This window comes from Rana temporaria, chromosome 2 (genome assembly GCF_905171775.1).
Source record: "Rana temporaria chromosome 2, aRanTem1.1, whole genome shotgun sequence".
NCBI lineage: Eukaryota > Metazoa > Chordata > Amphibia > Anura > Ranidae > Rana > Rana temporaria.
In genome coordinates this window covers 140,514,280-140,529,991 of record NC_053490.1, presented here as the reverse complement: position 1 = coordinate 140,529,991, position 15,712 = coordinate 140,514,280, and positions in this window count along the sequence as shown.

The window sequence follows — 15,712 nt, the reverse complement described above, 5'->3', positions numbered from 1 at the left end:
CACTTGAAATCCATTATACTCTACAGATACAATATCTACGCAGCAAAGGATATCACCTACTATTAACAAGGTAATTTCACAGTTCAAATGAAGAAGATTCGGGAGAAAATGGACAGCCGCACTCCAGATAAACTTCGGAAAGTTGTCTTTATTCAGTAAAAGTAGGCATACACGGCAAGACACAGCCACAGAAAGGGACAGCCGACATGTTTCGCAATACATTAGTGCTTAATCGTGGCTACAGTTCAAGCTACAGCCTCAAGCCCTGTACACACGATCGGATATCTGATGGAATCTAATCCGATGGATTTTTTCGTCGTATATCCGATGAAGCTGACTTTCATCAGACTTGCCTACACACCATCAGTCAAAAATCCGACCGTGCCAAAACGCGGTGACGTAAAACACTACGACGTGCTGAGAAAAATGAATTTTAATGCTTGACTTGATTCATGCGTCGACTTGATTCTGAGCATGCGTGGATTTTTCTCCGATGGAGTTCCACACAGACGATCGGATTTTTCTATTGTTTTTTTATCCATAGGAAAAATGTAAAACATGTTCTATTTTTTAGACCGATGGGGCCCATACACAATCGGTTTGTCCGATGAAAACAGTCTGTTTTCATCGGACAAACCGATCGTGTGTACACGGCCTCAGAGATTAAACCACAGCTTAACGCTCTTCCAAAATCATTTTATCTTGATATATTTCACCCTAATGCACCAGAGAATTTACATACCCAAGGGGCCCCACAATTTACTTTCTTACCAAAGAGTGAGACATGAGATCTGTCTTACTTTGCCAGATATATGATATGTTGTGAGCTCATTAATGTTAACCTTTTAAAACTTGATGACTGTCTAGAGAACTACAGGACCTGGAGACCAAAGGCTGCAATTCCTGATCTCCAACTGGCCGCCAGGGGTAAGAACTTGCAGAACACCTGGGCCCGGATTCAGAAAGCCCGGCGTAACTTTGTGCGGGCGTAGTGTATCTCAGATACGCTACGCCGCCGTAACTTAGTGAGGCAGGTTCTGTATTCAGAAACAACCTGCGCCCTAAGTTACGGCGATGTAGCGTATGTGGTCCGGCGTAAGCCTGCGTAATACAAATTATCCAGGCAGTGGGCGTGTTGTATGTCAATGAATGGTGACCCCACGTAAATGACGTTTTTACTAACGGCGCATGCGCCGTCCGTGGACGTATCCCAGTGCGCATGCTCCAAATTACTCAGCAAAGCCTCATTGGTTTCGACGTGAACGTAACTTCCGCAAAACCCTATTCGCGGACGACTTACGTTAACGACGCAAAATTCGACACTGGCCCGACGTCCATACTTAACATTGGCTATGCCTCATAGAGCAGGGGTAACTTTACGCCGGAAAAAGCCTTACGTAAACGACGTAAAAAAATGCGCCGGGCGTACATACGTTTTGGAATCGGCGTATCTACCTAATTTGCATATTCGACGCAGAAGTCTAGGGAAGCGCCCCTATCGGTCAGCGTAGATATTGCACCCTAAGATACGACGGCGTAGGAGACTTACGCCGCTCATATCTAGGCAACATTGAGGCGTATCTGACTCTATGAATCAGGCGCCGAGATGCGACGGCCCACATTCGGAGTTACGACGGCGTATCTGGAGATACGCTGAAGTAACTCCTTTCTGAATCCGGGCCCTGGAGACCAAAGCTGCAGTTCCTGATCTCCACCTTACTGCCAGGGAGGAAGTTAGTTTGCTTAAGTGGCTAGGGCCAGAAGTTATAGATCGTGTTAAGAGACAGAGCAGTACACATGGACTATGCAGATGCAGACCTTTCCTCTGCAAAGGCAAGACTTGAGCAAACCTATGGTGGCTCTGAAGTCATAAAAAAGTGCTTTATTGAAGAGACTCCAAATCTTTCCAAAAATAACTAAGGTTTACTGCAAGCTCCAATAACTGAGTGACCTCTTCGTGGAGCTTAAGTTGGCAAAGGCAGACCCTCACCTGCCAGGACTAAGTTATTTGGACACTGTTCATGACGTAAATCCAGTGGTGTCAAAACTGCCATACAGCCTGCAAGAGAAATGGGCAATACAGGGCTCAAAAGAGGTAATAATATATCCTTCCCTCCATTCTCATAGTTTTACAGGTTCATCAGTGATCAAGCAATGATCCCAGCTTAAAGAGGTTGTAAAGTCAGAAGTTTTTTTTATCTTAATGCATCTATGCATTAAGATAAAAAACCTTCTATGTGCAGTAGCCCCCCTCGGCCTCCCTAATACTTACCTGGGCCCCATCTCTGTCCAGTGATGTCTACGAGTGTCTTGGCATCTGAGACTCTCTCTCCTGATTGGCTGAGACACAGCAGTGACGCCATTGGCTCCCGCTACTGTCAATTAAAGTCAGTCAGTCGATCAGGAGAGAGGGGGGGCAATGGACACAGGAGCTGTGAGTCGGCTCGTTGTAGTTGTGAGTCGGCTCGGGTGCCCCATAGCAAGCTGCTTGCTGTGGGGGCACTTAGCACAGATAAGGGACCAGAGAAGAGGAGGATCTGGGCTGCTCTGTTTCTTAATTTTATAGAAATAAAAAACAAGACTTTACAATCACTTTAAGTTTGAGTGAACCTAACTTGCCAGCCTCATCCTCAGCAAAGTATGACAATACAGCAGTTAAATATAAAGACTTAAATGGGAACAGTACCTGTTTAACCTCCCTGGCGGTATGATTCTTTCAGAAAAAACATGCTGAAAGCGGTACCATTATTTGCAAGGAAATTTGGCGTTTTATATTGTAGGTCTGTAATTTTTAGAAATAACTCACTTAAATCTGACCAAACAAGATTCTAATAGGCATCCCGGGTATGACATTTTTTTAAAAACAAAATTATAAATTATAATATAATAAATAATTATAAATAATTATAACAAATAATAATATAATTATAATAAAAATTATTCAATAATGTAATCAAATCAAAATCACAGAAATTTGCTCAGTTGCAGAATTGTTGCTGTCATTATTTTTTTTTTTTTATGACGAATTTCCCCACAAATCGCTATCGCACATTTCTGCAAGTGATTATAATTTATTATCGCTGTTTTTTAGCTGATCTAAAACTATTTTTGACATAAAGGGACACTTTTGGTTGCTATGGACAATCTACAGTTTGCAGGGAGAAAGAAACGTTTTTATTATATAAAATGACATGTAGGGCACTGGGCAGACCACTAGGGACAAGGGGGTGTGTGTTTTTTTTTACATACAGTACTGTAATCTATAAGATTACAGTATACTGTATGTAAAGTGTTTGTTTACTTTTTTGAATTTGGCGCCGTTCTCCGTCCCCGTGCGTCGTAACGTCGCAGGGAATGGAGATCGGCGTCACACAGAGGCACTGTGTGAATCGAGCGAGGTCCCGCTCGCTCACACAGCGCGGTGGCATCGCTGGATCCAAGGACAAGGTAAGTAAACCAAGCCTGTGGATCTAGCGAGGCAAGCCCGAGTCTGACTCGGGGTTACCACTCGCAGCAGGAAAATCGAACCCCGAGTCAGACTCGGGAATACCGCCAGGCAGGTTAAAACAACAGACATCCCGTCTCCCACCTCCTCTTCAACTGATCTAAGTGTTTCTAGTGGTAGAGATCCCTGTTCACAAAAAACCTCACCCTCTTAAAAAATGCTATGGGTTTAGGGCACAAACTTTATAATAGCCTTTGGAGCTTTTTTAGAAATTTTGAAAATGCTATAGGTGCTGTGCCATTTCAGACCATTTCACTAAAGACGGAAAGAAAGCTGTTGTCAAGTGCACAGAATGTAACACTGACAATCGTGTTACAGTTATATATCCTACTGCACTTGCTGATAATCCACAGAACCCAGGTGCATCCAGCCTTGCCTCAAATCATGGGGTGGAGCAATAAATTGATGTTCAAGCTGCAACCACTGTTTCCTCTTTGTGTACTGAAGTCTGTGGGGATGGCTCCAATTCCAAATGCTCTGCCAAGGTATGTGTAGTTAAGATATACCCGGAGTGCAAACTAGGATGTATGCCGTAATAGCTGACCAAAGCAACAGATCTTTGTATAGACAACAATTCTTTGAGATCTTGGGCATAAAAGCACCATGCATATACTCTCAAAACCTGTTCTGGTTGTGTAGAGACCTTTAGGAGAAGGGTGAATGGGAACATGGGGGGTTATTTCCGAAAGGCAAATCCACTTTGCACTACAAGCTTGAAATTGCACTGAAAGTGCAGTTGCTGTAAATCTGAGGGGTAGATCTGAAATGAGGGGAAGCTCTCCTGATTTTATTATCCAATCATGTCAAAGCTAAAATGCTATTTTTTATTTTCCTTGCATGTCCCCCTCGGATCTACAGCGACTCCTCAGATCTACAGCGATTACTTTCAGTGTAATTTCAAGTGCAGTTTGCACTTGTAGTGCAAAGTGGATTTGCCTTTAGTAAATAACCCCCATTGTCTCCTCGATCAAAGGAAATAAGCATATACCTTTGCCAACATTAATTGATTAATTTAATTAATAGATTTCTACTCAGGAAGCTGCATATTACCATTCTCACCAAAAAGTGATTGTATAGTTTTTTTTTTTAAATAACAAACATATTGTACTTTCCTGCTCTGTGCAAGAGTTTTGCACAGAGCGGCCCCAATCCTCCTCTTCAACGAGTGCTCTTACGGAGAGCCGCATTCCATGGGGGCACTCAGGCGTGCGTGCGCTCCCAAGTCCTGCTTCTGCTGCGTCCATTGACACAAACAGCAGGACAACCCCCTAACCCTGATTTGAACAACAGTGGGAGCCAATGGCTCTTGCTGCTATAAATCTATCCAATGAGGACCTGAGACAGCGGCTGGAGATGCTGGGCTCGTTCTCGTCGCTGAAACGATTGGGTTCAGATAAGATAAAGGGGGGCTGCTGCAGCACAGAAGGTTTTTCACCTTAATACATAGAATGCATTAAGATGAAAAACCTTGAGACTTTAGAACTTCTTTAACCCCCCTGGCGGTATTCCCGAGTCTGGCTCGGGGTAAGATTTTTATACCAAAATCGGTATCCCTGAGTCAGACTCGGGCTCGCCACGCTGCAGCCAGAGACAAAGTTACTTACCTCCTGTGCCGCCGATCTCCGTTCCCTGCGACGTTTCGCTGCACGGGGGCGGAGAACGGCGCCAAATTCAAAAACGTAAACAAACACATTACATACAGTATACTGTAATCTTATAGATTACAGTACTGTGTGTAAAAAATACACACCCCCTTTGTCCCTAGTGGTCTGCCCAGTGTCCTACATGTACTTTTATATAATAAAAACTGTTCTTTCTGCCTGCAAACTGTAGATTGTCCATAGCAACCAAAAGTGTCCCTTTATGTCAAAAATGGTTTTAGAGCAGCTAGAAAACAGCGATAATAAATTATAATCACTTGCAGAATTGAGCGATAGCGATTTGTGGGAAAATTCGTCATAAAAAAATTTAAGTGAGTTATTCCTAAGAATTACAGGCCTACAGTATAAAATGCCAAATTTCCTTGCAAATAATGGTACCACTTTCAGCACCTTTTTTCTGAAATGATCATACCGCCAGGGAGGTTAACCTCCTTGGCGGTATCCCCGATTGTGACTCGGGGTAGATTTTCCATGCTATTATCGGTATCCCCGAGTCACGCTCGGGTAGATGTGCAGAGCGTGCAGCGGCGCGGCTTACCTTCTCGCTGAATCCACAGACTTGGTTTACTTACCTTGTCCCTGGATCCAGCGATGCATCCCCGCTGTGTGAGCGAGCGGGTCCTCGCTCGATTCACAGTGTCCCCGTGTGCCGCCAATCTCTGTTCCCTGCGACGTTATGACGCACGGGGGCGGAGAACAGCGCCAAATTCAAAAAAGTAAACAAACACATTACATACAGTATACTGTAATCTTATAGATTACAGTACTGTATGTAAAAAATACACACCCCCTTGTCCCTAGTGGTCTGCCCAGTGCCCTACATGTTCTTTTATCTAATAAAAACTGCTCTGCCTGCAAACTGTAGATTGTCCATAGCAACCAAAAGTGTCCCTTTATGTCAAAAATTGTTTTAGATCAGCTAGAAAACAGCGATAATAAATTATAATCACTTGCAGAATTGTGCGATAGCGATTTGTGGGGAAATTCGTCATAAAAAATAAAAGTAATGACAGCGACAATTCTGCAACTGAGCAAATTTCAGTGATTTTGAGTTGATTACATTATTGAATAATTTTTATTATAATTATATTATTATTTGTTATAATTATTTATAATTATTTATTATATTATAATTTATAATTTTGTTTTTAAAAAAAATTTCATACCCGGGATGCCTACTACTGTTTGGTCAGATTTAAATGAGTTATTCCTAAGAATTGCAGGCCTACAGTATAAAACGCCAAATTTCCTTGCAAATAATTGTACCGCTTTTGGTACGTAATTCCAGACAGAATCATACCGCCAGGGAGGTTAACTATTTGGAACACTGGATGAGCTACGTCATTGGACTTTATCTACTATATTTAATACATTTTTATCTTTCACTTATGGTTTATATACTTATTATGGTGTGATATTGAAGGTAATGCGCAAGATCACTGTACATTATATATATTTTTATATATATGTGTAGTTGTGAACACTTTTAGGTTTTGCAGCATTTCCACTAATTTGATTTGATTACATTTTTCACGATTATCTGGTAGCGCAGAGGACTATTTATATATTTTATTATAATACTCAGCACTATGTATGGGGAAAAAATGGTACACCTTACCAACCTCAAAAAAATCATCCCAAGGTGGAGAGATTATCATGATTTGGGCTTGCTTTGTTGCCATGATTGAGGGGGAAATTAATTCCCAAGTTTACCAAAATATCCTACAGGGTGATGTCAGGGTGGCTGTCCACCAGCTTCAGCTTAGAAGGTGGGTGATACAGCAGGACAATGACCCTAAGCATTGAAGTAAACCCACCATAGACTGGCTTCAAAAAAAGAAAATGCACCTTTTGGAGTGGTCCAGTCAGAGCTCAGACCATAACCCCATAGAGATGCTGTGGATTAACCTCAAGAGAGATGTTCACACCAGACATCCTACCAATGTGTTTGAGCTGTTTTGTAAAGAGTAATGGTCAAAAATTCCTCCTGAAGATTGTGCAGCTATCAAAAATGCTTTCTTGAAGTCATTGCTGCCAAAATAATTTTGAGCAGCTATTACCTACAAGGGTTCATTTTCTTTTCCCTCCAGTGCTGTGAATGTTTAATGGGTGTGTTCATAAAGACATGAGAAATTAGAGTTGTCTGCGTGTTATCAGCTTAAACACGTTGGGGGGGATTTACTAAAACTGCTGCACTCAGAATCTGCTGCAGCTGTGCATGGTAGCCAATCAGCTTTTACCTTTAAAGCGGATGTGCCATGGGAAAAAAATATTAAAAGCCAGCAGCTACAAATACTGCAGCTGCTGACTTTTAATATTAGGACACTTACCTGTCCTGGAGTCCAGCGCCGATCGCAGCAGAGGACGAGCGATCGCTCGTCTCTCTGCTGGTCCCCCCGCCATCCACGCTGAGGGAACCAGGAAGTGAAGCGCTGCGGCTTCACTGCCCGGTTCCCTACGGCGCATGCGCGAGTCGCGCCGCGCCCGCCGATTGGCTCCCGCTGTGTGCTGGGAGCCGAGTGTTCCCAGCACACAACGGGGGGGGGGGGGGGGGGGGTGACGGGATGTGACGGAATGCCCGTCTTTTGCCCGTGAATGCCGGGCTGGAAGTGGGTGCAAATGTGACACCGGAGGGGGGGAGGGTTCCGATCAGCAGGACTCCACTTTAGGGTGGAGAGCCGCTTTAAGCTTTGGCAATAAAACCTGGAAGCTGATTGGTTTCTATGCAAAGTTGCACCAGATTTTTCACTCTCCAGCTTTAGTAAATAATCACCATTGTGTTTGTCTATTGTTGTGACTTAAAGTGGAGTTCCACCCAAAAATGGAACTTCCACTTTTTGGAATCCTCATCCCTCTGGTGTCACATTTTCCACCTTTCAGGGGGGGGGGCAGATACCTTTGTAATACAGATATTTGCTCCCACTTTCTGACATAGATCACGCGGTGATCAACGCCACTTCCGGCAGCCACTCTGTCCTCTCCCACTGTCTTCTGTGAGACACACGGGTCCCAGAAGACAGCAGGGACCAGTGAGGATGTGCAACGCGACTCGCGCATGCACAGTACGGAACCAGGAAGTGAAGCCACAAGGCTTCATTTGCTGATTCCCTTACCGAGGATGGACAGCTGCAGTATTTGTAGCCGCTGGCTTTTAATATTTTTTCGGCAGACCTCCGCTTTAAATTAGGATCAGATCACATTTTAATGCAAACTACTGAAGAAAACTCATTAATTCCAATATATGCTATATATTGTATGTACACAAACATACATACACATCGTATATAATGTGTGTGTATATATATATATATATATATATACACAGTATCTATGGAATTTAAGTGTGAATATATAGAAATGAAACAACTAATTGTTGTAAGTCTATAAACTATCTATCTATCTATCTATCTATCTATCTATCTATCTATCTATCTATCTATCTATCTATCTATCTATCTACACATACGGGAGAAAGGTATTTAGCTTCCAGTCCTCATTTTTTTACCCCCATGGTGAGTGATGAGTGACATTTACTCACATAAATCTCAACTACACTGCAGGAGGGCAAGAAGCTGTGTGTGTGTGCTGACAGGAACCCTTGTGACACCCAGAGAGACCTTTCTGTTCCCAGTGGAATGTCTCACCTGGCAACACTGAAATATTGAGTAGTTTTCCAGAAGGATGGTGCTACATCCTTAATGATGTACAGTATGTACAAATTATTACACTGAATTATTTGCTACAATATAATATTTAAAAGGAAGGTTAAACATAACCATGCTAACAGACTTTGAGGTTTCATGCACAGGGCCATAATAAAATTAGCGATTATAAACACAGAATCTTGCTGGCAGAAAGCTCCTTTACATGCATACAGGTGCGTAAACATGTGCGTAGAATGTCTCTCTTTTTACAAGCTAAGAGTGAAATTAGGCATCTACATGCTTACTTGCATTTACATGAACATACGCATATCGACCCCAGACGCAGATTGTTCAACTCTGAATTTACCGATCAGAACGCAGAGAGTTTTGTTTACCGCTGTTCACATGTGGCCCCAAAGGAACTACAGTACACACAACATAAAAAGATAAATAGTGACAGTTTTTTACATAATTTAGTGATATCTATCAAAATAACTTTAAACAACTGTCACATTTTTAAGGCCATACACACAGGGCTGGTGCAAGGATTTTTGACACCCTAGGCGAAAACCTAATTTTGCCACATCCCCATTGACTCCACCCCTGACCCCATCCTACTTTGTCCAGCCCATGAAAACCCCACTTTTTTAATGAAGCGCCGGCCAAATGCAGCCCACCAGCACCCATCAAATGCAGCCTCACTAGCGCCCATCATACACAGTCTCACCAGTGCCCATCAATGCAGCCTATCAGTGCCCATCAATGCAGCCTACCAGCACCCATCAATGCAGTCTCACAAGCACCCATCAAATGCAACCTCCCCAGTGCACATCAATACAGCCTCAACAGCGCCCATCAATACAGCGTCACCAGCACCCATCATATGCAGCCTCGCCAGTGCCCATCAATGCAGCCTCACAAGCACCCATCAAATGCAGCCTACCAGTGCCCATCAATGCAGCCTAACCAGTGCCCATAAAAGCAGCCTCACCAGCACCCATCAATGCAACCTACTAGTGCCCATCAATGAATGTTTGCTTGCTTGCCCATTCATTTGGGAGTTGGGACACAGACACAGTCCTCTACTGTGCCTCTGACACTATGTACGAATGGATCGGCGGCTGCGTGCTGATGCAGAGACTTAGTTGCAGAGAGAAGAAACACCAGTGTTCGGCGCCCCTATGCAGAATGCGCCCTAGGCGGCTGCCTAGTTTGCCTAGTGGTAGCACCGGCCCTGCATACACACATAGTTTTTTTGGAAAGATTCTGTGAACTTTGATACAAATTAAAAGAAGAATAGTCACCTGATATTTTTATTGACAAGATTGTTAAGTGAAAAATTTACAAGGACATCTTTTTTGATTGTTTATGCAATGCTTACCTTTTTACCCGGTGTATATAAAAAATTAATGTGTAAAGAATAATTTCTTTGTGCATTACGGGACTCAGAGCAGGTTATACCCACGGCCATCTGGGTTATGTGTCACCTATAGGTGATTGGACACTGGCAGACCAAAAACGCACAGGAAGTCCTCCCCTACATAACCCTTCCCACACAGGAAGTGTCATGAAGGTGATGGTCACTGAAGTTCCCTCTTCCCTTAAGTAGATTGCTTTGGGACATTCCAGATTGTCATGAATATAGCCTGCTCTGTGTCCGGTGATGTACAGTAAAGAAAATGTATTTTTGTGTACTTACCTGTGAAATCCATTTCTTGAAGACACAGAGGTCCCTCCCTTCTTTCTTGGGGTTCATTGGTTTCTACAAAACGTATGTAGGGGAGGACTTCCTGTCTGTTTTTGGTCAGCCAGTGTCCATTCACCTATAGGTGGTGCATAACCCAGTTAGTCTTGATTATAGCCTGCTCTGTGTCCCATGATGTACTCCAAGAAATAGATTTTCCAGGTAAGTACAAAAAAAATTAAATTTTTCCTACACCTTGGCAAATCACTATAACAACCTCCCAACCTGCCATAATTAATGGCTAGTCAGGGCAGGGGTGTTCTAAACACACACACACCTTGGATCTCTGGTACACAATAGTAAACATCTAGAAAATGTATTTTACATTTTCGGCCCACGCATGTCTGCAGGTGTAAGGAGGGGTTCTCCTGCCTATGCATGTGGGAGTATGACACCTCCCAATAGAAAGTATACAACACCCTTCTGTAAGTACATGTGTGAGTATGACATTCCCATATAGAAATTATATACCCCCCACTCCCTCTAAATGTGTGAGTATGATGCCCCTCCTATCTATAGTAAGACCCCCCTTCCCCATACATATGTACGACATTCCCTTTTTCTCCGTAGAACACATTTTGTTCTAAATTTATGAATACATTTATTTGATATCTTTTAACCTCCCTGGCGGTATGATTCTTTTCCGGAATTACGTACCAAAAGCGGTACAATTATTTTGCAAGGAAATTTGGCGTTTTATACTGTAGGCCTGTAATTTTTAGAAATAACTCACTTAAATCTGACCAAGCAAGAGTCTTGTAGGCATCCCGGGTATGATTTTTTTTTTAAAACAAAATGATAAATTATAATATAATAAATAATTATAAATAATTATAACAAATAATAATATAATTATAATAAAAATTATTCAATAATGTAATCAACTCAAAATCACTGAAATGTTCTCAGTTGCAGAATTGTTGCTGTCATTATTTTTTTTTTTTATGACGAATTTCCCCACAAATCGCTATCGCACATTTCTGCAAGTGATTATAATTTACTATCGCTGTTTTCTAGCTGATCTAAAACCATTTTTGACATAAAGGGACACTTTTGGACAATCTACAGTTTTTAGGCAGAAATTACATTTTTTATTTTTATAAAAGTACATGTAGGGCACTGGGCAGACCACTAGGGACAAGGGGGTTGTGTATTTTTTACATACAGTACTGTAATCTATAAGATTACAGTATACTGTATGTAAAGTGTTTGTTTACTTTTTTGAATTTGGCGCCGTTCTCCGCTCCCGTGCGTCTTAACGTCGCAGGGAACGGAGATCGGCGGCACACGGGGAGACTGTGAATCGAGCGAGGAGGTCCCGCTCGCTCACACAGCGGGGTGGCATCGCTGGATCCAGGGACAAGGTGAGTAACTTGCCTGTGGATCCAGCGAAAGGTAAGCCGCGCCGCTGCACGTCCACCCCGAGCGTGACTCGGGGATACCGATCTTAGCATTGAAAACCAACCCCGAGTCACGCTCGGGTTTACCGCCAGGGAGGTTAAGTAAGGGAAACTTTTTTCTCCAGATTTTTGGTTTTACTCCTCTAGAGTTAAAACATAAACAGTGCTTATTGCATGGCATCAAAAAAAATCTCTATCTGTCTCAATTTTTTTTTAACTTAATTTGGGTGCATAGGGACATGTGGTGAGGTCAGTGACTGGTGAGGCACTGGCTAGTATCAGAGCCAAATACACACAGGTTACATACGACGCGAACGCTAGAGCGAGAGCAATAATTCTAGCACTAGACTTCCTCTGTAACCCTAAACATGAAACATGTAAAAATGTTTAAAGGGTTCCCTATAGAGATTTTTAAGTACCAAAGTTTGGCGCCATTCCACGAGTGTACGCAATTTTAAAGTGTGACATGTTAGGTATCTATTAACTTGGCGTAACATCATCTTTCAGTTTATACAAAAATATCAGACTAACTTTAGTGGTTTTTGTAATATTCAATATTTTCCCCAAAAAAACGCGTTTTAAAAATTGCTGACCAAATACCTCGTAACATAAAAAATTGCAACGACTACCATTTTATTCCCTAGGATGTCTGCTAAGAAATATATATATATAATGTTTGGGGGTTCTGAGTAATTTTCTATAAAAAAAATTATGATATTTACATATAGGAGAGAAGTGTCCGAATTGGCGTGGGTGGCAAAGAGTTAATTACCATAAGTAAGTAATATACAAATAATTATCATATATTGTTTTTAAGGTACTATATTTTAAAAAACTGTACTCAAGCAGGTGGCTTAACGGACAAATTACTGAAGTTTGAAGTTACAACTTCAAACCAGTACCGTATTTTCCGGCGTATAAGACGACTTTCTGGATGCAAAAAAATGCATCCAAAGTCGGGGGTCGTCTTATACGCCGGGTACAGTCTCAGTACTCACTTTTTTTCCCCAGCGCTGACAGTGTCCCATGCTGCGATCGCGATCGTGAATGATTTCAAAGCCGCGCCTTCACTGCAGAGTGTTCTGTGATAGGATGAACAAAAATCTTCCCAGCAACGCCTCTGTTCTTTGTTCCTCCTATCACAGATGCCTTCTCATCCTCGGACGAGATGAGAAGACGTCCGTGATAGGCGGGAAACATAACAGAGGCGCTGCTGGGAAGATTTTTGTTCATCCTATCACAGAACACTCTGCAGTGAAGGCGCGGCTTTGAAATCATTCACGATCGTGATCGCAGCATGGGACACTGTCAGCGCTGGGGAAAAAAGTGAGTGTTATTGCACTGGGGGGGGGGGGGCAACAAGTTCAGGCACAGTGGGGGCAAGTGATGGCAATGTGGGGGCATGTAATGGCACAATGGCAATGTGGGGGCATGTAATGGCACAATGGCAATGTGAGGGGCAAGTGATGGCAATGTGGGGGCATGTAATGGCACAATGGCAATGTGGGGGCATGTAATGGCACAATGGCAATGTGAGGGGCAAGTGATGGCAATGTGGGGGCATGTAATGGCACAATGGCAATGTGGGGGCATGTAATGGCACAATGGCAATGTGGGGGCATGTAATGGCACAGTCTGGGCATGTAATGTAATGGCACAGTGATTAATGTAATGGCACAGTCTGGGCATGTAATGTAATGGCACAGTGAGGAATGTAATGTAATGGCACAGTGAGATTTGAAAAAGCCTGTTTCTGTCAGCGGTTCTGGCTCCCCCTCAGCTTCCAGAAAGACAGTAAGAAGGGGGTAGTCTTATACAGTGAGTATATCCCAAAATCAAAATTTTTCCTGGAAAATTAGGGCGTCGTCTTATACGCCGGGTCGTCTTATACGCCGGAAAATACGGTAATTTCACAGTAAATAGATAAATAATAAATGATTAAGTTATAACATATAGCAAAATAATATATGATTTAGCTTGATTAAAACAGTACCTTTTCAGCAGGCAGCAGATTTTCATTCTCCCTCTTAACTGTGTGAAAAAAACATGGGATTGTGGGTAAATAGTTTTTTTAGACACATACCCCTTCTATGACACTGCAGTGAGAGGACAGCCTCCACTGCATCATTTTTATTGGACAGCTTGTTCCAATGGTGCTTTACCATTGGTTCAAAGCTCCATGAATTAGGCTCATTTCTTCTGACAAGAAGTGAGAGGCACTGTGAGCTCATCCTCTCAGTCTGCTGCAAATAGAGAGTGTCAACTTGTATTTAAACTGGCTGCTCTGTATGTAGCTTCTGACAAGCTGCACAAGGAGCCCTTTATATCCGGAACTATAGGTGGCAGGAGTCCCAAATTTTGACCAGTGAAGGGGTATGACTTCAGCTACCTACCTGATCTATCCGAGCTACAACCCTCGAAGCCTGATGTTTTTAAAAATTATTATATATGTATGTATATTTTATTTTCATGACAATTATTCATTCATGCGATAGTGGGGTCAGAGGGGGCAGATGAGGCATTGCATGAATGAGTAATTGTCAGTCAGACTATAACAACACAAACAAATGGCCTGGAGAAAGGGGGTATTGAAGTTTTTAACCAATTTATCTGGTCTTATGTGATTGTCTAACTAGAATTCTCCTGTGCCACCTCCAATTCTCACATCACCTTCCTACGTAGCTGCCCTAGTAGAAAAGTGACAGAACTTATTCTGGTGATGGCATTACCAAATGGTGGCACTCAGTAGAAGTCAAGGCTTTTGCATGTCTACGCAAGGGAGACATTTACAGTAGATAAAATGCATAAGATGTTAAATACACATATAATCTTATGAAAATACGGTACTTTTCTTCAAATGCTATTCTAGTCTACCCCAAACCCTCCTGTAATTTGGGAAGGTATATAAATAATTTGCCAGCCTAATGGTAATATTGCTAAATTCTGTGCATTTCTTGCTATCTTCCACATGACTGATGCATCAGTGTTAATTCAGAGATGTTTCATGCAGCCACCAAACTGATTCCAGCCTCCCTTGGTAGTTTTAATTTAATTGATGATACATCATGCAGAAGTCATGCAGAAGTTACACAACAAAAGGCATGTAATGTCTTTTCTGCAAAAAAAATACACACCAGCTTGTTCTCAGTATCCACTGGCATGTAAACGAAGTTGTGCATGCGCAGCTCAGCTTACATCACTTGACACAATCCCTATTGTTCCAGAATGACAACTTCATGCTCATGTGCAAGAATGACATCATCCTGTCCCTCGCAATGAAGATGGCTGAAAACTAGTGTAGCACTGCCCCCTTGAGGGCAGATTGGATTTACCTGCTCATCTGCATTATTATGACCCTGAGAACATTCCAACCCACCTGACACTCTGGGTTCAGACATCTTTGTGTCACCTTAAAGCAATAAATCAAACCAATCAATGGGGTTATATTCTAATGACGTTTACTGAATAACTCAAGGAAGATTTGATGGACAAATGAGTTAATAGATCAACTGAACTTTGGATAACAGTCCTAGTTCAGTAGAAGAATTCCTCCAAAATAATACAAGTAAGACAATCTGGAGCTAAGAGTATATTATATAAATGTATGTACAATGTAGTACCACTTGGACATGACCTGAAAGGATAAGCAAGAGTTAAGCATTATTTCTGGCAAGACTTCAAAAGGGGGAACCCAGGCTCGGCCTATTCAACCTTTAATCCTAATGAGAGATCAATTAAACAAGAACGGTATGAGGGCC